This window comes from Mustelus asterias, chromosome 18 (assembly GCF_964213995.1).
Source record: "Mustelus asterias chromosome 18, sMusAst1.hap1.1, whole genome shotgun sequence".
NCBI classification, from domain to species: Eukaryota; Metazoa; Chordata; class Chondrichthyes; order Carcharhiniformes; family Triakidae; genus Mustelus; species Mustelus asterias.
This window is the reverse complement of record NC_135818.1, coordinates 13,781,197-13,807,908: the sequence shown is the minus strand read 5'-3', so window position 1 is coordinate 13,807,908 and position 26,712 is coordinate 13,781,197.

The following is a 26,712-nucleotide window of genomic DNA, read 5'->3' as shown; positions in this document are numbered from 1 at the left end:
AAGCGGAGCAGTGGAATCCGGGACTGAAATTTTACAATATTTGTAAAAGTGACAGATAAAATCATTCTTTCAAATTGTCCAGAATGAAGTCAAAGTGTGCTTAAGGAAAGTGTTTGACCCCTTTGTCATAAGCCGAGGAACCCATGACATGACTTCTGTCAAAATAGGCCATCAGATCGTGAATACCTTCTGATAACAATTCCCCCTCCTTGTATCCACCTACCCCCTACCACCACCCCCCCCCCCCCCCACCCCCCCGCCCCCACTCCCCCCAAGAAGCGAATAGGGTCGATGAGGTTGTTTTTCTCGGTGGAAGTTCTACCACTAACATCAGCCACAAACAAGCTACAGCTGCTACTGAATGATCGAGGATACTTCAGGAACACTCAAGGTACAAAAATAATAGCTAACTTTCCAAAAATAACTTTTACTGGAAATTGCATGTTCATCTTTGACACAATAAAAGATCCGGCAGATGTACCATCTGTATAAATCTCGAGAGATTGGGCGGTGTAGTCTGTTGGAATACTATCTTCCCCCCACTTTGGGACCTAGCTTTGTGTGCAAAGCAGGCCAACAGGCTGAAATTCTCCCCCCCACTCCCCCCGCTCACCCGTCACCCAGCTCCATCTCTGCCGGGTGGAAGTGTCCTACCTCTTACTGTCAGAAAGCAATTAATTATTTACGGTATTTTCCAGGCTTATTGGTTAGAGGTTTTCATGAAAAAAAGTACATGTATTTATGGAATGACATATCCAAGTCAATGGGCAAAATTCTTTCAGTTTATTTATTAGTGTCACAAGTAGGCTTACATTAACACCGCAATGAAGTTACTGTGAAAATCCCCTACTCCTCACACTCCGGCACCTGTCCAGGTACACTGAGGGAGAATTTAGCACCTAACCAGCACGTCTTTCAGACTGTGGGAGGAAACCGGAGCACCCGGAGGAAACCCACACAGACACAGGGAGAACGTGCAGACTCCCCACAGACAGCGACCCAAGTCGGGAATCGAACCCGGGTCCCTGGTGCTGTGAGGCAGCAATGCTAACCACTGTGCCACCGTGCCGCTCATACCAGGAGAGTTCTGTAATCCCATGTTATTAAATTTTACTTGTTCAGTTGCCATAAACTGGGGTTGGGGGGCGGGGAGAGCTGCTATAAAGCAGATGGGAGCAGAACATAATCCACCAAACCTCAGTAAAATTCCAGATTTCCATCTAATAAAGACTACGAGCGAGATTTCCCAGCTTCCCAGCTGCGTGTTTCTCGGTGGCGGGAGGTAGCATGCTGCTTGCTGTGGTGGGACTTTCCGGTTCCACCATTGTCAATGGGATTTCCACTGATGTCACCCCATGCCGCAGGCGGGGGTGCACTGCCAGCGGGACTGTAGAATCCTGCTAGCTTAAAGTTTAAAAGTTTATTCATGAGTGTCACAATTAGGTTTACACTGCAATGAAGTTACTGTGAAAATCCCCCAGTCGCCACACTCCGGCGCCTATTCGGGTACACTGAAGGAGAATTTAGCATGGCCAATGCACCTAACCAGCACGTCTTTCAGACTGTGGGAGGAAACCGGAGCACCCGGAGGAAACCCATGCAGACACACGGAGAATGTGCAGACTTCGTGACCCAAGCCGGGAATCAAACCCAGGTCCTGGTGCTGTGAGGCAGCAGTGCGAACCACTGTGCCACCGCGCTGCATGAATAGCTGGAGAATTCAGGCCAACATTTATTGAAACACAAACACAAACACAGCAAATGCTGGATAAATCTCAGTGGGTCTGACAACATCTGTGGAGAGAGCATAGAGCCAACATTTCAAATCTGGATGACCTTTCATCAGAGCATTTATTGGAATCTGTTTAGTGTAAGGAAAAGACCCTAATATTTTCTATTCAATGACAGAGAATGAGTTGAAATTCCTTGGAGTTGCCACTGATCTCCCAGATATCTGGGCCAGAGTTCTCCAGTGTTGTACTCTCTGCCCCTGCCGCCAGCGAGAATGGAGAATGTTGGCGCTCAGCCAAATCTCCACTCACTGCAGCGGGACTGGAGAATCCCAGCGAGGTCGGAGAATCCAGCCCAGGGACTACAGAAAGTCACCTTTAGTTCAGCAAAGAGTCAAAGGGCCAGCATGGTGGCACAATGGTTAGCACTGCTGCCTCACAGCACCAGCGACCCGGGTTCGATTCCTGGCTTGGGTCACTGTCTGTGTGGAGGTTGCACGTTCTCCCCATGTCTGTGTGGATTTCCTCCTGATGCTCCGGTTTTCTCCCACAGTCCAAAGAAATGCTGGTTAGGTGCATTGGCTGTGCAAAATTCTCCCTCAGTGTACCTGAACAGGCACCGGAGTGTGGCGACTAGAGGATTTTCACAGTAACTTCATTGCAGTGTTAATGTAAGCCTATTTGTGATTAATAAACAAACTTTATCCATTACGCTCCAAGTAGACCACCTGAATTGGCTGTTTAGATTGTTTTCAAGTAATGTTAATTCTCCATCATTTAAAGTGGTCACAGGTATGCTTTCTACGAACACTCTTAATGCATGCTCACATCATCCAGACAGGATTCAAATGCAAACCCACGTCTGATATGCACTGAGATTTATACACCTCATGCACATCGTGAATAGGTTAATGGGTTGCAGGATTAAAGATTATACCTTCCGTGATTGCACCTTGGAAAGATAGATGGGATGCTAATTGTGGCTTCCTCTCCCTCCACAGGAATGACAGGCCATTTATCCTGAGGTCAACAACAAAAGATTATTTATTGCAATAAAAGTAAATTCATCCAGAAGGAAGATAAATCAGAAATGCAACACCTACCTTTCACTGAAACTTTAAATCCAAAATGACAGTGCGTTTCTGAATTGTTCAGAGTCCTTTACATGGACAATTTGCTGTTTGGAGTTCCATTTCACCACAGTGATGTTAAGTTTGGGAAGAGTCATTGTGAAATTATTTGGATGCTACATAAGCACGTTTCAAGTCTTTCCAAAACCCTACTGTGTTTATGGCAGTAAAGTTGATAAGCGGGCTCTTGGATATAAAACTGTTAATCAAGCCAGATCAAAGAAGGTTTGCGTGGGTTTCCTCTGGGTGCTCCGGTTTCCTCCCGCAGTCCGAAAGACGTGCTGGTTAGGTGCACTGGCCATGCTAAGTTCTCCCTGAGTGTACCCGAACAGGTGCAGGAGTGTGGCGACTAGGGGATTTCCACAGTAACTTCATTGCAGTGTTAATGTAAGCCTACTTGTGACACTAATAAATAAACTTAAAAACTTAAGTTGAACAAATTAAAAGAAATCTCTGGCCGAGCTGCCTGGTACAGCTACAACACTGACATCCAACCATAAAAGTGGAAAATTGCCCAAGTATGTTTTGTACACAAAAAAAAGTGCAAATTCAATTACTGCCCCCTCAGTCACCCGTAATCATTATTAAAATGATGAACGTTGTTGATGGCAACGGCTAATGAGCAATATTTAGTAACCAATAATCTGCTCTCACCAATGTCCAATTTGTGGGCCACACAAATCTCTCAGTTCAAGACCTTAATACAGCTTTGGTCCAAACATGGGGAGAAGAGTTGAATTCAATTTGATTTGATTTATTATTGTCACAGGTATTAACATACAGTGAAAAGTATTGTTTCTTGCGTGCTATACAGACAGAGCATACTGTTCATAGAGAAGGAAAGGAGAGAGTGCAGAATGGAGTGTTACAGTCGTAGCTAGGGTGTAGAGAAGGATCAACTTAATGCAAGGTAGGTCCATTTAAAAGTCTGATGGCAGCAGGGCAGAAGCTGTTCCCCGGGGGCGGGGTGGGGGGCGGGGTGGGGGGGGGGGGGGGGGGGGTGGGGGGGGGGCGGATTCTGGGTAAGGTGCTCTGTCAGAGGGTTGGTGCAGACTTGATGAGCCGAATGGCCTCCTCCTTCTCCAATGAAGAGATTCTCTGATCTCCACTACCTTCTGTGGCAGACAGTTCCAAAGTCACACTACCCTCTGAGGGAATAAAATCCTCCTCATCTCTGTCCTATAAGGGAGACCCCTAATGTTAAAACAACGCCCCCTAGTTCTGGTCTCACCCACAAGAGGAAAATCCTTTCCATGTCCATCTTATCAAGACCATTCAGGATTTTACTTAATTCAATCAAGTCACCCTCCTTCCCCCCCCCCCCCCCACCCTTCTAAACTCCAATGGAAACAAGCCCAGTCTATCCAACCTATAAGACAACCCGCACAGTCCATGTATCAACCTAGTAAACCTCCTCTGAACCGCCTCCAGAACGTTTATATTCTTCCCCAAATAGAGAGACAGGAGGTGGGATTTTTCGCCCCAAGGTCGGAAAATCCCACTCGACGTCAATGGACCTTTGCATGGTCCGAGACCTGTCCGCTACGATTCCCATGGCGGGCAGGATGGGAAAATTCCGCCCCAGGGCTCCACACAGTGGGCCGGATTTTCCAGCCTTGCTTGCCCCGAAACCGGAAAATCCCACCTGAGGTCAACAGACCTTTCCATGGTCCCGCCCCCTCGCCTGCTCCGATTCCCGTGGCGGTCAAGATGGTAAAATCACTCCAGTATTCGAAATGCATCTCACCAATGCCCTGTATAACTGAAGCATAACATCCTTACTTTTTATGTTCAATAATTCCTGTCCATGGAATCATAGAATCCCTCTCGTAATAAAGGATAGCATTCCACTGTCAGAAATGTACTCATGCGTTCTAATGAAATTTTTCTGTTACTTTAATAAATTTGCTATTCCAGATGGGTAAAAGGCTTGGTTTAAAAAAAAGCAGGCAAAGGAATGTTAAGTGGTTCGATGAATGCGTTCCTAACTAATATTGCGGCATGCACTTTCAACCCAGATAATCCATGCATGATTGGGAACAGTTGATTTGGGAATCAGATAGCAGGTCTTACTGCCCATCAGTTGGTAAGGGAAGTTTAATTTGTTCTTTTTCCCTGCAGAGTGCTGTCAGATAACAATGTCCTTTCATTGACCTTATTCATACAGCATTGTTCCTGTAGCTGAGGGAGGTCAAGGATTTATAGTCAGAGGTTCTGATTGTGACATGATCTCTACCCTCTACAATAAATAATGACATTCTCTGAAAGGTAGAGCAATAAGAAAAAAAAACATTCAGCATAAAATATACTCTTAAAGAAATGAAGCACACATATCTCAGTGGGCAGAATTTTACAGAGAGGCAGGGATATTGCCCCCTGGCTGGAGGAAGCCCGACCCTCCTTGGCCGCATTGCCCTGTAGACATTTTGACACTGTAACTTTATTTATTGACTCGAGACGGGTTTTCCCCCTCCAACTGGGAGGAAGTGCTGCCAGTCACATGATCGGCAGCTCTCCAGTGCCAGCAGCGCCACCAGGAAGCGGTGGCCAGTGCTGAGACTGCAGGCAGTCTTTGAAGAAGAGATGCCGTGGATTTGGACTGAAGGGTAGGGCTGGGACTTCGGCTACAGGCACCGGTGAGGGGGTTTGGTACCACGTTCACTAAGGACCCCACACATCCCGGACATACTCTCTTCCACCTTCTTCCATCGGGAGAAAGATATAAAGTCTGAGGCCATGGATCAACCGACTCAAGGACAGATTCTTCCCTGCTGCTATCAGACTTTTGAATGGACCGACCTGATATTAAGGTGATCTTTCTCTTCACCCTATCTGTAACTGCGACACTATATTCTGCGGCTTCTCCTTTCCTTCTCCCTGAGCCTCAATTCCCATTGGAATTCCCATTGACAGCAGCGGGACCAGAGAATTCCACCGCTAGCAAACAATTCGCCACCTCCCGCCGATGGGAAACACGCGGCTGGGAGGCGGGAGAATTTCACCCATCGATTTTACTCATCTGGTCCCCATTCAGAGGGACTTCCCATTCTTTATCCCTAAACTGAACTTTATTGCTCAGATACAGATTGTGTCACAGACTGTTTTTTTTCAGTTATATCCAATCAAAATCCAATCAATGTCTCTACCAGTGAGACGTTACAGATCCAAGCTGACAAGACAGACTGCCCTTTTCCTGCCTTGGGCTTGATCTACATGATCCAAGCTGATTGGAGCAGGCATAGCACCCCCTCCAGGGCTTGATCTAATTTGCATCTTCGCCAAAAGGCCCAGATGCCACTTAAAAAAATTGCTTCAAGTGAAGCTTCAGTGTAACCCCATTGACTTCTATCAAGTGCAGGACCTAAAACTACACTTGATCTTAGCCAAAAGGCCGAGAAGTCACAGATTTTTTTTAGTTATATCCAATCAAATCCAATCAAAGTCCAATTCAAAGTCTCAACAAGTGAGACATTACAGATCCAAGCTGACAAGACAGATTGGCCGTTTCCTGTCTTGGGCTTGCTCTACATGATCCAAGCTGATAGGAGCAGGCATTGAGAAGTCACAGACTGTTTTTTTTTTATACTTTTCCAATTCAATCAAATCAAATCCAATTCAGAGTCTCAACAAGTTGAGACATTTCAGGTCCAGGCTGACAAGACAGGACGGGAGACCAAAACCACCCTGTCCTGGGCCTGATCTACATGAGTCAAGCTGATTGGAGAAGGGGGAGGATCCTCCTCCAAGACTTGAGCTCATTTGCATCTTAGCCAAAAGGCCGAGATGCCGCTTTTAAAAATTGCTTCATATGAAACATATGAAGCCTCAGCGTAACCCAATGACCTCGACCAAGTGCGGCCGACAATGGGGTGCCGACACTACACTTGATCTTAGCCAAAAGGCCGAGAAGTCACAGACTGTTGCTCCATATTGTTGAGGTAGCAACGTGATGACATCTCATTCTATCCTCTTTCTATACTGCTAAACCTGACATTTCGCATACCACATTAAACAAAATATCTTCAAACAGAGAGGGGATAAGTTTGTAATTCTATCAAATTTATCATAGAATCCCGACAGTACAGAAGGAGACCCATCAAGTCTACACTGACAACAATCCCACTCAGGCCCCATCACCGCAATCTCACGTATTTACCCTGCTAATCCCCCAACACTAAGGGGCAATTTAGCATGGCCAATCCAACTAACCCGCACATCTTTGGACTGTCGGAGGAAACCGGAGCACCCGGAGGAAACACGCAGACACAGGGAGAACATGCAAATTCCACATAGACAGTGACCCAAGATCGGAATTGAATCCGGGTCCCCGGCGTTGTGAGGCAGCAGTGCTAACCACTGCGCCACTGTGTTAAGTTTTAATTTATTTGGAACACTCGTTCAGAGGTAAACATGCACATGTACATCAAAACATAAGAAATAGTTGCAATCATGAATTCTGTTTAACGTTCCCCCTTTGACCATTTATTTTCCTCCCATTCGCATCATGTACTCGAACCTCACCTTTCTTCAATCCCCATGTCATGAATTCTTTGTCAATAAAAGGAAATGGGCAATTTTGAACTGTAATCTGCTCCTTGGCTGATGATGCTGTCCAAGGGGAAGCAATGGCCTTGTGATGTTATCGCTAAACTATTAATCCAGAAACTCAGCTAATTTTCTGGAGACATGGGTTCGAAGCCGACCACGACAGATGGTGGAATTTGAATTCAATTTTAAAATCTGGAATTAAGAGTCTACTGATGACCATGAAGCCATTGTCGATTGTCGGAAAAACACATCTGGTTCACTAATGTCCTTCAGGGAAGGAAATCTGTTGTCCTTACCTGGTCTGGCCTGCATGTGACTCCAGAGCCACAGCAATGTGTCTGACTCTCAATTGCCTCCAAGGGTGACGAGGGATAGGCAATAAATGCTGGCCAGCCAGCGACGGCTATGTCCCATGAATGTATTTTTAAAAATTGCCCAATTAGATGTATGGGTGACAAAAGAACAAAGAAAAGTATAGCACAGGAACAGGCCCTTCGGCCCTCCAAGCCTGTGCCGATTATGATTACCAAAAAACCTTCAGCCCTCGCTTGGTCCGTATCCCTCTATTCCCTCCCTATTCATGTACCCATCCATTTGCCTCTTAAATGTTGCTGAAGTGCCTGCTTCCACCTGACCTTTGCCTGGGGCATCAGTGTGAAGATATAACTGGACTCTGGGCTGTGGGCAAGGGAGGAAAAGGAATCAATTAGATTTAACTCAACATCCAGGGAGCAGCCCCATCCGCGTCTGAATGGTATTGCAAATGTCTAGCTCATGTGTTTTAGTTTAACTAACATCTTTTAGATTTAGCATGTAGCTTATAGAGGTTTACATAGAGTCATAGAGGTTTACAGCACGGAAACAGGCCCTTCAGCCCAACTTGTCCATGCCGCCCTTTTTTTTTAAAACCCCTAAGCTAATCCCAATTGCCCACATTTGGCCCATATCCCTCTATACCCATCTTACCCATGTAACTGTCTAAATGCTTTTTAAAAGACAAAATTGTACCCGCCTCTACTACTACCTCTGGCAGCTTGTTCCAGACACTCACCACTCTCTGTGTGAAAAAATTGCCCCTCTGGACACTTCTGTATCTCTCCCCTCTCACCTTAAACCTATGCCCTCTAGTTTTAGACTCCCCTACCTTTGGGAAAAGATATTGACTATCTAGCTGATCAGTGCCCCTCATTATTTTATAGACCTCTATAAGATCACCCCTCAGCCTCCTACGCTCCGGAGAAAAAAGTCCTAGTCTATCCAACCTCTCCTTATAACTCAAGCCATCAAGTCTCGGGAGCATCCTAGTAAATCTTTTCTGCACTCTTTCTAGTTTGATAATATCCTTTCTATAATAGGGTGACCAGAACTGTACACAGTATTCCAAGTGTGGCCTTACCAAGGTCTTGTACAACTTCAACAAGACGTCCCAACTCCTGTATTCAATGTTCTGACCGATGAAACCAAGCATGCCGAATGCCTTCTTCACCACTCTGTCCATCTGTGACTCCACCTTCAAGGAGTTATGAACATGAACCACTAGGTCTCTTTTGTCTGTAACTCTCCCCAACGCCCTACCATTAACTGAGTAAGTCCTGCCCTGGTTCAATCTACCAAAATGCATCACCTCGCATTTGTCTAAATTAAACTCCATCTGCCATTCATCAGCCCACTGGCCCAATTGATCAAGATCCCATTGCAATTGGAGATAACTTTCTTCACTGTCCACTATGCCACCAATCCTGGTGTCATCTGCAAACTTTCTAACCATGCCCCCTATATTCTCATCCAATTCATTAATATAAATGACAAATAACAGTGGACCCAGCTTGTAGTTGTGGAAATTAAAGGTTAACTGTAGACTGTGTTGCAGTCTATAATTAAAGGTTTAATACCCTCAAAGGTTTGGGGGGGGGGGGGGGTGGCGGGGGCATGGTGGCTTAAAATGTTAACAGATAGCAAGGTCAGATCATAAAACAATTGGTGATCTTACTTATTTAAAAAGCTGGAGACATGATGTCTGCAATATTTGCAAGAAACGCAGCCCAGAGAGATATTTTTGTTTTGGGAGGTAAAATTAAATAAGTTTAAAATAATCCAGTGAACCCTGAAACATTATAAAACCTATTTAGTTCATTAGATTGAAGAAGAAATTGCAAATGAGGGCACTTGAGGACATTTCAGAATTAGCTACATCAATATTTAGGTGGATGGAGCTTCGGAAGGTTTTCTGGTTTCAATTTATCTGGCCGTTTGCTGAGAGAGTTAGTTGCAGTTTGGACCTCATGTGGTTTGCAGCTCACTGAGAGAGGATAGCCAAAATAAATGGCAGTTAGCTAGGCCTGCACTGTAAGCAGAGTAAAAAAACTAACTTAATCATTTACCATGTGGAATGTTGATGAAACATAATTTCAGTTTGAATTTTGTGAGGGAACAGAAGTTGGAAGATTGCCTCATTTGAAACTTGTGGGACAATCTATAGTGACCCTCATAGAGTTTTGTGGTAAATACGAAATAAGCAAATTAGCTTGTAAATATTGAAAAAGTAACTAGAGAAAGGTACCGAGGTATCTGCAGTCAAAAGATGGCAAGTGAAAGTTGCATACTTTTGAGTGGTCCCTACTGAAGTAAACAACTAATAAGATTGTGCGTCTTTTAAGAGAATTCTTGGGTGAAGTAAGAAATAAAACTAATGCATAAAGTACATAGTTATAAACCATACTGTTAATAGTGTTACGGCTGGCTGTTTTGTTTATAATTCTTTTATATAAAGTTTGTATTAGAGACTTATAAAATTCTAACAGGACTCGACAGGGTGGATACAGGAAGGATATCCCCAGTGGTGGTGGAATCCAGAACCAGGGGTCACAATCTGAGGATTCAGAGTAGACCATTTAGGACGGAGATGAGGAGACATTTCTTCACCCAAAGAGTGGTGAGCCTGTGGAATTCATTACCACAGGAAGTAGTTGATGCCAAAACATTGAATGTATTCAAGAGGCGGCTGGGTATAGCACTTGGGGCGAATGGGATTAAAGGTTATGGGGAGAAAGCAGGATTAGGCTATTGAGTTGGATGATCAGCCATGGTCGTGATGAATGGCGGAGCAGGCTCGAAGGGCCAAATGGCCTCCTCCTGCTCCTATCTTCTATGTCTCTATGTAAAGTGAATCTCTGTGGTGTAGTTCTATAGGTTAAAATGTAGTGTTCGAATTCCTCTTGAGATGTTAATGGTCCCTAATTGGGTTATAACAATGGACATTAGGTGAAGATGGCACCCATTCTCCCTCAATGTTGCAGTCATTGCAACAAACAGCTGAAATATCAGGGAATTGTGAATATTGGAAGCCAGCCTCTGTGGTCGTGAATTGTATCAGCCGTTTCCGTCGGCGATGGATTGCAACAGGAGTGCAAAATCAGAAAATATACCCCTTGTGTTCAGTGTGTTTCACACTGAGTCTGGAAATTTACCCTGGGCGGCATGGTGGCACAGTGGTTAGCACTGTTGCCTCACAGCGCCAGGGACCCGGGTTCAATTCCGATCTCGGGTCACTCTCTGTGTCGAGTCTGCACGTTCTCCCCGTGTCTGCATGGGTTTCCTCCAGATGCTCCGGTTTCCTCCCACACTCCAAAGATGTGTGGGTTAGGTTGATTGGCCTTGCTAAATTGCCCCTTAGTGTCGGGGGGATTAGCAGGGTAAATATGTAGGGTTCTGGGGATAGGGCCTGGGTGGGATTGTGGTCGGTGCAGACTCGATGGGCCATATGGCCTCCTTCTGCACTGTAGGGATTCCATGATCTCAATGCAGTGAGTGAATATCACTCAAACCACACGTCTCTGATAGTAGGACTTTTCATCACTCTATTCATGCTCTCCAGTAACTCAGTAACAGAAAACTAAGCACTTGAGAAACAGATAGATTGATGTAAAGTACATGATTTAATAATTAGCTACCAACCACATACTTAGCACAAAGATCTAATTCTTCAAACAATCCACTTTCCTTCTTAAGAACCAATTATGTTGCGTGCAGGATTAAAAAAGATTGAGGGAAACCACCTGCGGGCTTAATTTGAGCAGATGTTTTACAAAAACCCTTTTTCAAAGAAAAATATTCTCCAATGGGGTAAAATACGTTATTCAGCTGGAGCTCCATTCAAGTTGAACAGTGTTGCTGTGAGCAGTACCTGCTGCGGACTGAGATAAAATCAAACCTGTACACTGGTGTGAAAGATGTGCCATTTTTAATTGAAACAAGCACAAAGCATCCTGTTTGTAAAACTATTGTGTCACCAAGGATTGCCAACAGAAGTGTAAAATCTGTAACTTGCAACATGGCATGCCTGGCGAAGCTCCGATTACTAAATGGGATGTTTAGTAAAGAAGGACATTAAACAACATTGCAATACTTTAGCTGGAACTGCTGACATTATCATACAATATAGTGTAGATTGGCTACTCTGGGTAATTCTTCTCATATGGAGAGTCAAGAGATAACGTTGCCCATTTTCCTGGGGTGGCACAGTGGCACAGTGGTTGCCAGTGCTGCCTCACAGCGCCAGCGACCCAGGTTCGATTACCGGCTTCGGTCACTGTCTGTGTGGAGTTTGCACGTTCTCCCTGTGTCTGTGTAAGTTTCCTCCGGTGTTGCAGTTTCCTCCCACACTCCATTGATGTGCGGGTTAGGCTGATTGGCCATGCTAAATTGCCCCTTAGTGTCAGGGGGACTAGCTAGGGTAAATGTATTGGGTTATGGCGATAGGGCCTGGTTGGGATTGTGGTCGGTGCAGACTTGATGAGTCGAATGGCCTCCTTCTGCACTGTAAGATCCTATGATTCAGAAGGTACCATGATTTAATTTAAGAGGGATTTGGATAGTTGGAAGAGCAAAAGGGCCACAGGGAAAACACAGGGGAGTGGGACTAGCTGAGTTATTCCTGCTGTGGGCCAGAATTGACACAATGGGCTGAATGGCCTCCTTCCCCGCCATGATCATTCTCTGTTTCTATGGGCGGATTTTTAAGCCTCACTTTTCATGGGCCGGAGTTTTCCGGCCTTTCAGGCCCCGCCGCCGCTGTAAACAAGGATGGAAAATTTGGCACTCAGCCAACTCTCCGTTCACTGCAGCGGGACTGGAGAATTTCGCTTGCGAGCACAGTCGAAAAATTCCAGCCTTGGGTTTTGCAGGATGGGGTGCCCACAAAATTCTGCAGGTGACTTTTGCATCAGTTACCCATCCTGCTCCCAAACACACCATGATTTTATGGATGTTGGGTGCGGCCTAGCGGAGCAGGCCTACCCTCACTCCAATGAAGGTACCATGATTTAATTTAAGAGGGATTTGGATAGTTCGAAGAGCAAAAGGGCCACAGAGAAAACACAGGGGAGTGGGACGAGCTGAGTTATTCCTGCTGTGGGCCAGAATTGACACAATGGGCTGAATGGCCTCCTTCCCCGCCATCCTACCCTCACTCCTTTAAAGGTCCTTTCTGGCCTAGCCGCATTTTTTGGTCAGGGACAGCAGGGCGATAGTGGTGAGGAGGTGGGGGGTATAGCAAAAGATGTGTAGCCTGTTAGGGTCTCAAACAGTAAAGGTAGGATGCCTCCTTCACGGGCCCCCTTTTGCGATTAGCGGTCCCATTGCCACCACATCCTCTATGCCACCTCCCCACCTGGCATTTCTATCCAGGCCCCCTCGCCAATGTATCCCACTCACAGGGACTCCTGTCCTGACCCTGGCTCCTTGCTTCTCTTCACTGGGACAGGATGGAGTCCCAGCAGTGGCCATTAGGATCAGCCAGCTGTTGTTAAGCAAATATCCGGTGAGGCTTCCTCAGAGGCTGGGGATGGAAGCCCCAGCTCCAGGCAATTAATGCGCCAAAGTGGGTCGGAGATCACCACCAACAATTTTGGTGCTGGGGCAGGGGACCCCACTATCTGTGGCACAGTGGTTAGCACTGCTGCCTCACAGCGCCAGGGACTCGGGAGCGATTCCTTTGTGGAGTTTGTATGTTCTCCCCGTGTCTGCGTGGGTTTTCTCCGGATGCTTCAGTTTCCTCCCATAGCCTGAAAGACGTGCTGGTTAAGTGGATTGGCCATGCTAAATTCTCCCTCAGTGTACCCGAATCAGGCATCGGAGTGTGGTGACTGGGGGAATTTCAGAGTAACTTCATTGCAGTGTTAATGTAAGCATACTTATGACTCCAATAAATAAACTTTAAAAACCTACCCGTTGAATGTTGTGCTATGATTCTGTTGGGAATTTAATGACGGTGGACTGGATTTCGTCTTCCAGGCTGGAGTCCAGCTCACTTGTTGGAAAACCGGATGGAAGCTCACATCGTTTCAGTTGGGGAGGCTTGACTGAATTCAGTGCCTGTCATTAAGTGTCCAGTATCAGGCCTTGCCCAGGGTTTAGGACCCTGGTGGAGGAATTCCCACCCCTCCAAGCTTCTGGCCAGCCAGAGAATGGAAACTCTCCATTGCTCATTAGTGCCACTGGAACAGTGGTTGCTGCTGGTATTGCATGCACCAGACGTACAAGATGGATAAGGGGCTCCAGGCCAGGTGAGTAAGGGGAGGATGAGTGGTGAGGGGAGGCTGTCACCGGTGAGATGGGGTGGGGGTGTGGGGGGGGGGGGGGGGGGGGGGGGGGTCGGTGGATAGATGTCGGAGGCATTGGTAGGTGTGGTGGTTCTCAGTAGAATCCCCATTTCCTAGTCCCTCCAGTGGGCACTGTGTCTTTCAAAGCGGGACCACCCTAGGAGGCCACTGGCAAACCCAACATGGTTTGTTGGGTGGTCTTCAGATGACAGGGGAAACTCATGCAAGTTTGGGAGATTCCCTGAGCCACCGCTCAATGCTGATGAGCTTCAGGATAATGACCTTGTAGAGTCTTGTTATTAGCCCATTCCCACCACTGACATAATGGGGATCAGTTTTCCCAGGGGTTATACAGCCTCTCTAGTGACTATGCCGGCCCGTCCATCACCTAGTCCTCTCTGGTGGCTCCTTTAAATCCTCCTCAGTAAATCTGTGCTTTTCTCTTTTGCTAATAGCTTGGCCATTTGTTTGGTCCGGTCAAAGTGAACCATAACACAAAGATTAATTTTTGCAGTTGTTTGAGTGGCCTTACTCTCAACAAGACTAGGACAGAAAATTGGCCTTCTGATGTTCCGCTATGTTATTGTTCTGTCAGATTTTCCACAAGGCTTTTTATTGTTGGGAAAAAATGGGCTTCCCATTGTCTGCATACGACGCCTGATTTCAAAGTGAAAGGTATAAATTTGATCCGATGTGGGGTTCCCTGACTCTGGCTGAAGTTCCATCCACAATGCAAGTTTGGGCAATTAATCTGAGTGGCGTAAAGCATTCTCCAGAGAAGTGAAGGATACCACAGCACAAAGGTTCACTGCAGCCATACGATGGCACAGTGGTTAGTGGCAGATATTGAAATTTGAATTCAATAAAAAAATCTGGAATTAAAAGTCTAATGATGACTGTGATATTCGTGTACCTATAAAAAATGTTTTTCTTTTAATCATGATCTCTGCAGTTCTCACAGTCAGTACATCGCATGCTCACAGCCTTAGTTGATGTCATTGCTAGGAGGGGGCAAAAAACTGGGTAGGTCAGATGACTGGGATTCATTTTCAGTTTTGGTTTGGAGCTGCAGGTTTCAGTTTTTGGGTTTTAGAAGGGACAGCAAGCTAAAAGGAAGTGTTTTCCCTCTCTCCCTGTTGTTCTGAAAATTCTGCCGGTGAGCTGAAAACAACATCTTGTTTTCCTGAAGGGTAAAAATCTGCTGTTGTTGGGGGCTGGATCAGAGTCTCTCTGGTGTTTTGAGAAGCTGTCTTGCCTTCAAACTGTTCAGAGTGAATCTAGAGATCTGCAGACTTCAACCAAAGGATTCAATTTCCATTATCACGTGAGCAGTAGACTTTGCTGTATTGAACCTGCTTAAAAGGTTGTGTCTATGGCAAGGGTTTTGGTTTGATTGAAACACATTAGATATCTTTGTTAAGGGTTATATATTATAGTGGTTGTTTTGTTTCTTGTTTGCAATGGATAAAAGTTGTTGCTAATTTTCTTACTATACATGCTAACTATATTCTTAAATAAACTTTGTTTGATAAAAGCTCCCTAATGGGTCTTTTGAATCAGACCTGAAGTCGAACATATCATTGCTTATCCTAGCTAAATTTAAGATGCAAAACTTATGATTCAGGCATGCTCCATAAAACACTTTGGAGTTGCTAACCTGAACCATAACAATGGCCATCAAACCTTTCTCAATTGTCTTAAAAGCCCATCTAGTTCACTGATTTCCTTTAGGGAAGGAAATCTGCTGTCCTTACCTGGTCTGGCCTACATGTGACTCCAGATCCGCAGTTTTGTGGTTGACTCTTAAATTTCTCTGAAATGACTGAGTGAGCCACTCAGTTCGATTAGGGATGGGCAATAAATGCTGACTCAGTGAGCAATGCCCACATCCCGTGAATGAGTTAAAAAACAGTGTCATTCTTCAATGATTATCCAAGGTGAGATCTGGAAAATGGGCAATGTGACTTCTTAACTCTCCATCAGAAGAGATATATCAATCAAGAAATGATGAGGGGAGACAAGGATATGGATACAGTTTTGTTGCTGATGTATTGGGATGACATGAAACTTCAATGCCATACAGAACTAATGGAACGTTCAGAATGCAATGAGCAACTGAAGGCATCAAGGGCCAATACAGCAAGTGGCAGCAGCTAACCTCATCGCTAAACAAGTTTATATGAACAGCATGCACACAGAATTTCATAGATTTCATAGAATCCTACAGTACAGAAGAAGGCCATTCAACCCATCGAGTCTGCACTGACCACAATCCCATCCAGGCCTTATCCCCACAACCCCATGCATTTACCCTAGCTAGTCCCCCCTGACACTAAGGGGCAATTTAGCATGGCCAATCTACCTAACGAGCACGTCTTTCGGACTGTGGGAGGCAACTGGAGCACCCAGCGGAAACCCACACAGACAGGGGGAGAACATGCAGACTCCGCACAGACAGTGACCCAAGCCAGGAATCGAACCTGGGTCCCTGGTGCTGAGAGGCAGCAGTGCCAACCACTGTGATGACGAATGGCATATCTCCGACATAATGAAACCTATGAAAGATAAGACACATTGTAGTTGGGGGAGATAATGGGGTAGTGGTAATGTCATTGGATCACTAATCCAGAGGCCCAGATTGACATTCTAGGAACATGGGTTCAAATCCCACCACGGCAGTGGGCACAATTTTAAAACTCAATTCATAACTTCTGGAATTAGCGTGAAATTATCATCAACTGTTATAAAAAAACTCACCTGGTTCACTGATGTCCCTCATGGAAGGAAGCCTGCCATCTCTACACATGACACTGAAATGATCTGTGAGACACTCAGTTCAAAGGTAAAGAAATGCGAATGATGCCCACATTCCATGGAAGAAGAATGAATGAATTTCCAGCCAGCTTCAATTAGTCTTGCTGAGGTGGTAAAGCAGACAATACGCCATGCATACCACCTACTGAAATTATCTGTGGTATTTGAATAATAATTTTACAATCTGGCACTTGTATTTTGTATACCTGTCAGTAAATGCTTCAGTTTCATTATCTAATTGATTTGATTTAATGAAAATTATAATCTCAAATGTGTATTTGAGGTAAAGTATATCTGACAATGTCCTGTAATGCATAAGGGCAATATGACAATATACTATATGTAACACCCTATATATTATGGGCATTATGGTGGCACAGCGGTTCGCATTGCTGCGTCACAGCGCCAGGGACCCAGGTTCGATTCCAGCCTTGGGTCACTGTTTGCATGGAGTCTGCACGTTCTCCCCGCGCCTGCGTGGGTTTCCTCCGGGTGCTCCGGTTTCCTCCCACAGTTCAAAGATGTGCGGGTTGATTGGCCATGTTAAATTGACCCTTAGTGTCAGAGGGATTAGCAGGATAAATGAGGGTCACGGGAATAGGGCCTGGGTGGGATTGTGGCCTGTACAGACTCGAATGGCCTCCTTCTGTACTGTAGGGATTCTCTATTTCCAGAAAATGGAAACACAGAGTTGGGAAATAACTCTGAAGACGCTAGAGCTAACTCACTATATGGCTGTTGATTCAGGAAGATAGCTTCCGAACAGTGAGGGGGGCTTCAGGCCTTGTCACACTGACACAATGAGGCCTCAAAACTTCAGGTGTGGAGATTCCCATCTTAGGTTTGTGCCACCCTTGGTGGGTTCCCATAACAAGTGAGGAGTGCCCACAAGCAATCTCTTCATTTTCAGCCAAGTACAAGGGACCTGGAAGAGCCTTGCTCATTCAACTGACTCCCTCTACGCAGCTTGATACTACATTCAGTTGGGGACATACCAAATGAGATCACCCCAATTCTCAGGGTAGAACCACTTCAACTTGAGGCAGTAGGCTCTTCTGCATATCTCCATGGTTCACCTGTGATCAATGACTCCATTCTTCTGTCCCCATAACAACCTCCCCTCTAAAACCTAGCTAAAGCCTTTTGAAGGTTGCTCCAGGCCTGGGTTTTCTAATGACCAACCAAGGCATGCTGTGTGAGTTAACTCTCTGGGCAAGCCTTTCTTATACCTCTGGCCTACCTATGTTATGGAGAGGGGCCAGTCAGAAAATTGGTGTGGGCCAGTCTGGGTGAAAGTAAACCTGTAAACAAGGTCAGTTCTAGTTCTGCCATACGTGGTAAGAATCAGAGAATCATAGAATCTACAGTGCAGAAGGAGGCCATTCTGCCCCTCGAGCCAGCACCAACCACAAGCTGAGGTAAATCTGAGGTAAGCTGAGGTAAATCTCTGAGTGGAGGACTAACTTGCTTGCAAACATATGACAACGTACCCATCTTTCCAAATCACACCATGCAAATCCAGTGAAAGGATAAATAGTGATAGATTACTTCCACTGCTTGTTGGACTGGAAATAATCATCGAATCATAGAATCACTACAGTGCTGAAGGAGGCCACTCATTCCATCGAGCCTACACTCACAACAATCCCACCCAGGCCCTATCCCCGTAACTCCACATATTTACCCTGCTAATCCCCCTGACACTACAGGGCAATTTTAGTATGGCCAATCCACCTAAGCCGCACATCTTTGGACTGTGGGGGAAACCCATGCAGATATGGGGAGAACGTGCAGACTCCACACAGACAGGGACCGAGGCCAGGTCCCTGGCCCTGTGAGGCAGCAGTGCTAATCACTGTGCCACCGTGCCGCCACTGACTTACGATCACCAGAGGAATATGGGAGAAGGTTGACTCTTATTCCACAGAGGTAGTTATTAGAACTCGATGTGTTTCACCACAAGTGATCAAGGATAGAATAGAATTTAAAATGCAATTAGAGTCATAGAATCATAGAGGTTTACAGCATCGAAACAGGCCCTTTGGCCCAACTTGTCCATGCCACCCTTTTTTTAACCACTAAGTTAGTCCCAATTGCCTGCGTTTGACCCATATCCCTCTATACCCATCTTACCCATGTAACTGTCTAAACGCTTTTTAAAAGACAAAATTGTACCCACCACTACTACTGCCTCTGGCAGCTTGTTCCAGACACTCACCGCCCTCTGTGTGAAAAAAATTGCCCTTCTGGACACTTTTGTATCTCTCCCCTCTCACCTTAAACCTATGCCCTCTAGTTTTAGACTCCCCTACCTTTGGGGAAAGATGTTGACTATCTAGCTGATCTATGCCTCTCATTATTTTATAGACCTCTATAAGATCCCCCCTAAGCCTCCTACACTCCAGGGAAAAAAGTCCCAGTCTATCCAGCCTCTCCTTATAACTCAAACCATCAAGTCTATCTATCCTCGACTGCTCAGGGAGACGAGAGATGAAATTGCTGGGCCTCTGACGGAAATCTTTGTCACTTCTTTGGCACGGGTGAGGTCCCTGAAGATTGGAGGATAGCGAATGTGGTCCCGTTGTTTAAGAAGGGTAGCAGGGATAACCCAGGAAATTATAGGCCGGTGAGCTTGACGTCCGTGGTAGGGAAGTTGTTGGAGAGGATTCTTAGAGACAGGGTGTATGTGCATTTAGAACGGAACAATCTCATTAGTGACGGACAGCATGGTTTTGTAAGAGGGAGGTTGTGCCTTACAAATTTGGTGGAGTTTTTTGAGGAAGTGACAAAAACGGTTGATGAAGGAAGGGCCGTGGATGTCGTCTATATGGATTTCAGTAAGGCATTTGACAAAGTCCCACATGGCAGGTTGGTTAAGAAGGTTAAGACTCATGGGATACAAGGAGAAGTGGCTAGATGGGTGGAGAACTAGCTTGGCCATAGGAGACAGAGGGTAGTGGTCGAAGGGTCTTTTTCCGGCTGGAGGTCTGTGACCAGTGGTGTTCCGCAGGGCTCTGTACTGGGGCCTCTGCTATTTGTGATATATATAAATGATTTGGAAGAAGGTATAACTGGTGTAATCAGCAAGTTTGCGGATGACACGAAGATGGCTGGACTTGCGGATAGCGAAGAGCATTGTCGGGCAATACAGCAGGATATAGATAGGCTGGAAAATTGGGCGGAGAGGTGGCAGATGGAGTTTAATCCGGATAAATGCGAAGTGATGCATTTTGGAAGAAATAATGTAGGGAGGAGTTATACAATAAATGGCAGAGTCATCAGGAGTATAGAAACACAGAGGGACCTAGGTGTGCAAGTCCACAAATCCTTGAAGGTGGCAACACAGGTGGAGAAGGTGGTGAAGAAGGCATATGGTATGCTTGCCTTTATAGGACGGGGTATAGAGTATAAAAGCTGGAGTCTGATGATGCAGCTGTATAGAACGCTGGTTAGGCCACATTTGGAATACTGCGTCCAGTTCTGGTCGCCGCACTACCAGAAGGACGTGGAGGCGTTAGAGGGAGTGCAGAGGTTTACCAGGATGTTGCCTGGTATGGAGGGTCTTAGCTATGAGGAGAGATTGGGTAAACTGGGGTTGTTCTCCCTGGAAAGACGGAGAATGAGGGGAGATCTAATAGAGGTGTACAAGATTATGAAGGGGATAGATAGGGTGAACAGTGGGAAGCTTTTTCCCAGGTTGGAGGTGACGATCACGAGGGGTCACGGGCTCAAGGTGAGAGGGGCGAAGTATAACTCAGATATCAGAGGGACGTTTTTTACACAGAGGGTGGTGGGGGCCTGGAATGCGCTGCCAAGTAGGGTGGTGGAGGCAGGCACGCTGACATCGTTTAAGACTTACCTGGATAGTCACATGAGCAGCCTGGGAATGGAGGGATACAAACGATTGGTCTAGTTGGACCAAGGAGCGGCACAGGCTTGGAGGGCCGAAGGGCCTGTTTCCTGTGCTGTACTGTTCTTTGTTCTTTGTAAGTCCCGGTAGCATCCTAGTAAAAGTCCTAGTAAATTGTGGAAACATAAACCTTACTTCACGCTAATAGTGACACATACTTCATGCGGGGAGACTGAGTACAGAAAATAACTCGCTTCCTCTTGTGCCTTCCACCGTGCATGAAAGCCTCGGTTAAACCTTCAGTAGAAACTGTGTAATTAGATTTGTTGACTCTGCCAGAAGCAAGATTTCTTCTGCCATGGCTCTGGAGAGAGTGCAAAGAAGGTTCACCAGGATGTTGCCTGGTCTCGAGGATGTTGGCTAAGAGGAGAGGCTGAATAAATCAAGATTGTTTTCACTGGAAATGTGGAAGCTGAGGGGAGACCTGATAGAGGTCTACAAAATTATGAGAAGCATAGACAAGGTGGGTAGTCAGAGTCTTTTTCCAAGGGTGGATGTGTCAATTACAAGGGGGCACAGGTTCAAGGTGAGAGGGGGTAAGTTTAAGGGAGATGTGTGGGGGAAGTTTTTCACACAGAAGGTGGTGGATGCCTGGAATGCACTGCCAGAGGAGGTGGTGGAAGCAGGCACATTAGCAACATTTAAGAGGCATCTGGATGGTACATGAATAGGGAGGGAATAGAGGGATATGGTCCGAGTAAGGGCAGAAGATATTTTTTAGTTTAGTTGGGGCATCATGATCAGCATGGGCTTGGAGGGCCGAAGGACCTGTTCCTGCGCTGTACTTTTCTTTGTTCATTCTTCTCTTTGTTTGACTAAATGTTGATGACTACAGACAAAATGGTGGCTCACAAAGTGATTTTCACCGTAGTGCCGTGGAGAACTTGCATCATTATATCCAAGACTGATCCGACAGTCCTAAGAAGAAATCCTTGACACTATTCTCGGGTATTCATAAAGATATCGATGAACACTAGCATTCATACAGGAACCTTATAATCGTCTTTAATAAGAACACAATGTTGACTGTACTCAAATCTGTTGAAATGTAAATCCTGGCTATGAGCATTTCCATGACGATCTGACTATATGTGCCCAGGAAGCTTTCTGCACTTTGCATAAGCTGTGTAATGCTTAGCAATTGAGGGAAATGTAGAGAAATGTGTGGGAGGCCCAGGCTTAGCTAGTGTTGGCCAGTACAACATGCAAATAATTCCTTAATTAGATTATGATTATTCATGAAAAGTACGTTATTCCAGTGGGTGGACAAGTCAAGCATCATAATTCAGTAGAAAGTGAAACGCAAGAGGTTGTTTCATTGAGAAAGAAACCTCTAAAAATTGCAAGTGCAATTCTCAAACTAAAACAGAAAATGCTGGAAATAATACACATTGACCAAAAAAGTCCAGCCCTTAACATTAGCTCCCACATCTTTACAGTGTGACTCCTCGTAATACTGGAAAGATAGAGGCTGAGGGGGCGACCGGATAGAGGTCTACAAACCTATGAGAGGCATAGACAGGATGGACAGTCAGAGGTTTTTCCCAGTGTGGAAAGGTCAACTACAAGAGGGCCCAGGTTTAAGGTGAGAGGGGAAGAGTTCAGAGGGGATGTGTGGCAAGGTTTTTCACACAGAGGATGGTGGGAACCTGGAACACGCTGCCAGTGGAGGTGGTGGAAGCAGGGGCCACTCCGCCTTGGTCATTTACGAGAAACCTAGCTGCATTTCTCAGGAGCCAGGCAACTAATTACTGACCGTCAGGGCTGCCGTCACTTTAAAGGAGTGTTGTCTACCCCCCGAAGCTGCGGGGTCAATGGCAGGGCGACAGCTCAGCTGGCTCCCCCCCCACCCCCCAGAGAGGTATCCACCACGCCTAAAGGAAAACGTCACTGGGCCATTCTCCCAATCAGGTAGGTGCGCACTGGGGGGGCGGGGGCGGGGGGGGGGGGGGGGGGGGGGGGGGGTGGGGGGGGAGGCGGGTGTCGGGGCCAGTCAGGCTAGCAATAGGCAGTAGAATCTTTGAATATTTTTAAGGCAGAGCTAAATATTTTCTCCATTAACAAGGGGGTGAAAAGTTATGGTGGGTAGGCAGGAATGTGGGATTGAGGTTACAATCAGATCAACCATGATCTTATTCAATGGCGGAGCAGGCTCGATGGGCCGAATGGCCTACTCCTGCTCCTAAACATATGTCCATCCATTCATAGGAGGTGAGTTACTCTCTTCAGAATTCTCAGCCTCTGACTTGTACTTTTAGCCACAGTATTTATAGGGCTGGAGCAGTACAGTTTCTGGCCAATAGTAACCCCCAGTGGGGGATTCAGCGGTGCTAATTTATAAAGTTTAAAGTTTATTTATTAGTGTCACAAGTAGCTTCACAATAACACTGCAATGAAGTTACTGTAAAAATCCCCTAGTTGCCACACTCCAGCTTCTGTTTGGGTACACTGAGGGAGAATTTAGTATGGCCAATGCACCTAACTAGCACGTCTTCCGGGCTATGGAAAGGAAACCAGAGGAAACCCACGCACACACATGTGCAGACCCCGTACAGACAGTGACCCAAGCAGGGAATCGAACCTGGGTCCCTGGCACTGTGAGGCAGCAGTGCTAACCACTGTGCCATCGTGCTACCCAGCATTGGGTAATGCTGTTGAATAAGGGAGATGGTTACCTCAAGGGTAAATGAGTGTCTTTAGTTTCCATCGTTAATTCTGAACTCACTGTCTTGGGTTCAAACTTACTCTTTACAACTCAGTGTCACCTTTTTCCTTGAGTCAATCTTCCAACCCACTGGCCTCTTCATCAAAAATGTGGCTACTTCTATCTCTCCGGCATCATGTGTCAGAGCCCCTTCCTCTGTACATCTTCTATCAAAACCCTCACCCACCTCTTTGTCATCCCCAAATATGAGTATTCCTAATTACGCTCCCAAATTATACCCTCTAAAAACATCAAAATATGAACATAATCCCAGCTACTACTAATACAAGACAAGTCAGATCCCAGAATGAAACTTTGCTTGACAGATCCTGGGCGGGATTTTCCAGCTGGGCTCACCCCAAGATTGAAAAATCCTGCTCGAGGTCCATGGACCTTTGCATGTCCACCCCCCCCTGCCCACTATCATTCCCATGGTGGGCGGGATGGGAAAATTCCATCCCCTAACTCTATTTTTAGAAACCACAGAGGAAAGTTACTGAACAAACTCACAGGAGTCTGCTGATGGGCTTTGAATATAAAGAATAAAATTCTTATTCAAACAAGAAAAGTGAACTACATTACACCACCAGACACAAAAGTCGGAAAGATTCCAATACAAAGACAAGAGGAGGATTCAAATTCACACTATTCCTTTACCCCAGCAATATCTTTACAGATGCATGAACCAGTGAAGAATTACCACTAGCATTGCTGAAAAGGAGCCATGTCATCATAGAAATCATAGAAACCCTACAGTACAGAAAGAGGCCATTCAGCCCATCGAGTCTGCACCGACCACAATCCCACCCACACCCTACCCCCATATCCCTACATATTTTACCCACTAATCCCTCTAACCTACGCATCTCAGGACACTAAGGGGCAATTTTAACATGGCCAATCAACCTAACCCGCACATCTTTGGACTGTGGGAGGAAACCGGAGCACCCGGAGGAAACCCACGCAGACACGAGGAGAATGTGCAAACTCCACACAGACAGTGACCCAAGCCGGGAATCGAACCCAGGTCCCTGGAGCTGTGAAGCAGCAGTGCTAACCACTGTGCTACTGTGCTGCCCATCTCACAAGATGAATCTTTCATCTTGGATTCATCAGGACATTTTGCAAAAATACGAATATAAGTGGAAAACAACAATTGATACTATATGAGAAGAGAATTCTGATTGGTTGGCAAATGGATTCTGATTGGTAAAAGTGTTACCATGGAAAATGCACCAGTTGATGATGACTGACAGATAACTACCAAGCATTGTTTGAAAATTAAACTAAATTATTAAACTGATTTGTCAAGGCATTGTCCTGGGGAATGAATCAGTGTTTAGCTGTCAGTGATGCTCACATCCCATGAATGACTAAAATTTCATTTTAAATTCTGGCTTTAGACACATAATTATTGGACAAAGATCTTGTGACATGGAGCCAACTTCAATAGTTGAACCAATGTTAGTTCTTGAATAACACCTGCAATATACCACACATAAAGCAAAGTTTGATGGCACTGGCGAAACTGACTGATTCGGGAGAGTGTTAATATTAAATGCAGCGAGAATACACTTGTCAAGGTGAGAACAAGTAAGAAAAGCTGAAGCAACATCAAAGAAGCAAGACATTCAACAAGCCAAGTTTATTTATTAGTTTCACAAGTTGGCTTTCATTAACACTGCACTGAAGTTACTGTGAAAATCCCCTAATCACCACACTCCAGCGCCTGTTCGAGTACACGGAGGGAGAATTTAGCATGGCCAATGTACCTAACCAGTGCAAGTCTTGAACTGTGGGAGAAAACCAGAGCACCCGGAGGAAACCCTTGCAAAAACGGGGAGAACGTGCAGACTCCACACAGACAGTAACCCAAAACGCAAATTGAACCTGGGTCCCTGGTGCTGTGAGGCAGTGAGAAGCAGAGAGTAGAAGGGATGGAGAAGGAGGCAGCGAGCAGAAAAGTCAGTGGTCAATGGACCTTTGCATGGTCCGCTCCACCCTGCCCACAATGATTCCCATGGCAGGCGGCACAGGAAAGTTCTGGCCCTAACTCTATTTTTGGAAACCATGGAGGAAAGTTACTGAACAAACTCACAGGAGTCTGCTGATAAGCTTTGAATACAATGAGTAAAATTGTTTTTGAAACAAGAAAAGTGAACTATATTACACCACCAGACACAAAAGTCGGAAAGATTCCAATACAAAGACAAGAGGGTGATTCAAATTCACACTATTCCTTTACCCAGCAATATCTTTACAGACGCATGAACCAGTGAAGAATTACCACTAGCATTGCTGAAAAAGAACCATGTTGAAGCTTTTCACTTTGGATTCATCAGGACACTTTACAAAAATACCAATATAAGGGGAAAACAACAATTTATACTGTATGAGAAGAGAATGCTGATTGGTTGGCAAGTGGATTCTGATTGGTAAAAGTGTTGCCATGGAGAATGGTTGACTGTGGGAGGAAACCAGAGCACCCGGAGGAAACCCTCGCAGAAACGAGGAGAACGTGCAGACTCCACACAGACAGTGACCCAAGCTGGGAATCAAACCAGGGCCCCTGGCACTGTGAGGCAACAGTGCTAACCACTGTCAGACAACAATGCTAACCACTGTGCCACCGCGCCACCCACAATCGGCCTCTTCCCTGGGAGGAAGTATTAATTTCCCCAATTAATTTCAGCAGTAGCGCATTAAAGGATTCAAATTCAACGGGGAGGGGAGAAAATGGTTGTCAGAAACAAAGCAAAATGATAAATGGCCCCTGGGTATGTCAGCTTATCACCTTTGTACAAAGCAGTAATGTTTATTGGCAGGAGATTATATCACATCGGCATAATTTATGAGTTTGACAGTTTAATACTGATACTAATAGTTCCCAAGATTACATATTGCATTTATGTTGTTAGCAGAGAAATCATTTGATAACGACTTACCAGACTCGCCCATGGTGACACCCAGTTCAGCTTCACTCATTTTCTCCTTCCTTCCAAGATTACGGTAAATTTCCTGGTTTGTACGTTGTTGGCAGGGAGCTGTGCCCAAAAGGAGGAAGTTGTCTGTGTGAACAGCCTACAAATGTCATTCTATCAGTGTGCCGTGCACAGAATTCCTCAGCATGCACTGTTGGCTGGCAGGTCTCAATGACATGAGTATGCATTTGTACAGTCGACTCAGCTGGTGTCAAAGCTGCAGGCGTCAGTCTTTTGTTGAAGTTGTTGCTTCGTGTTTGCAATCTGCCGCTTGCCCGCTTTTTGGACATTTGCAA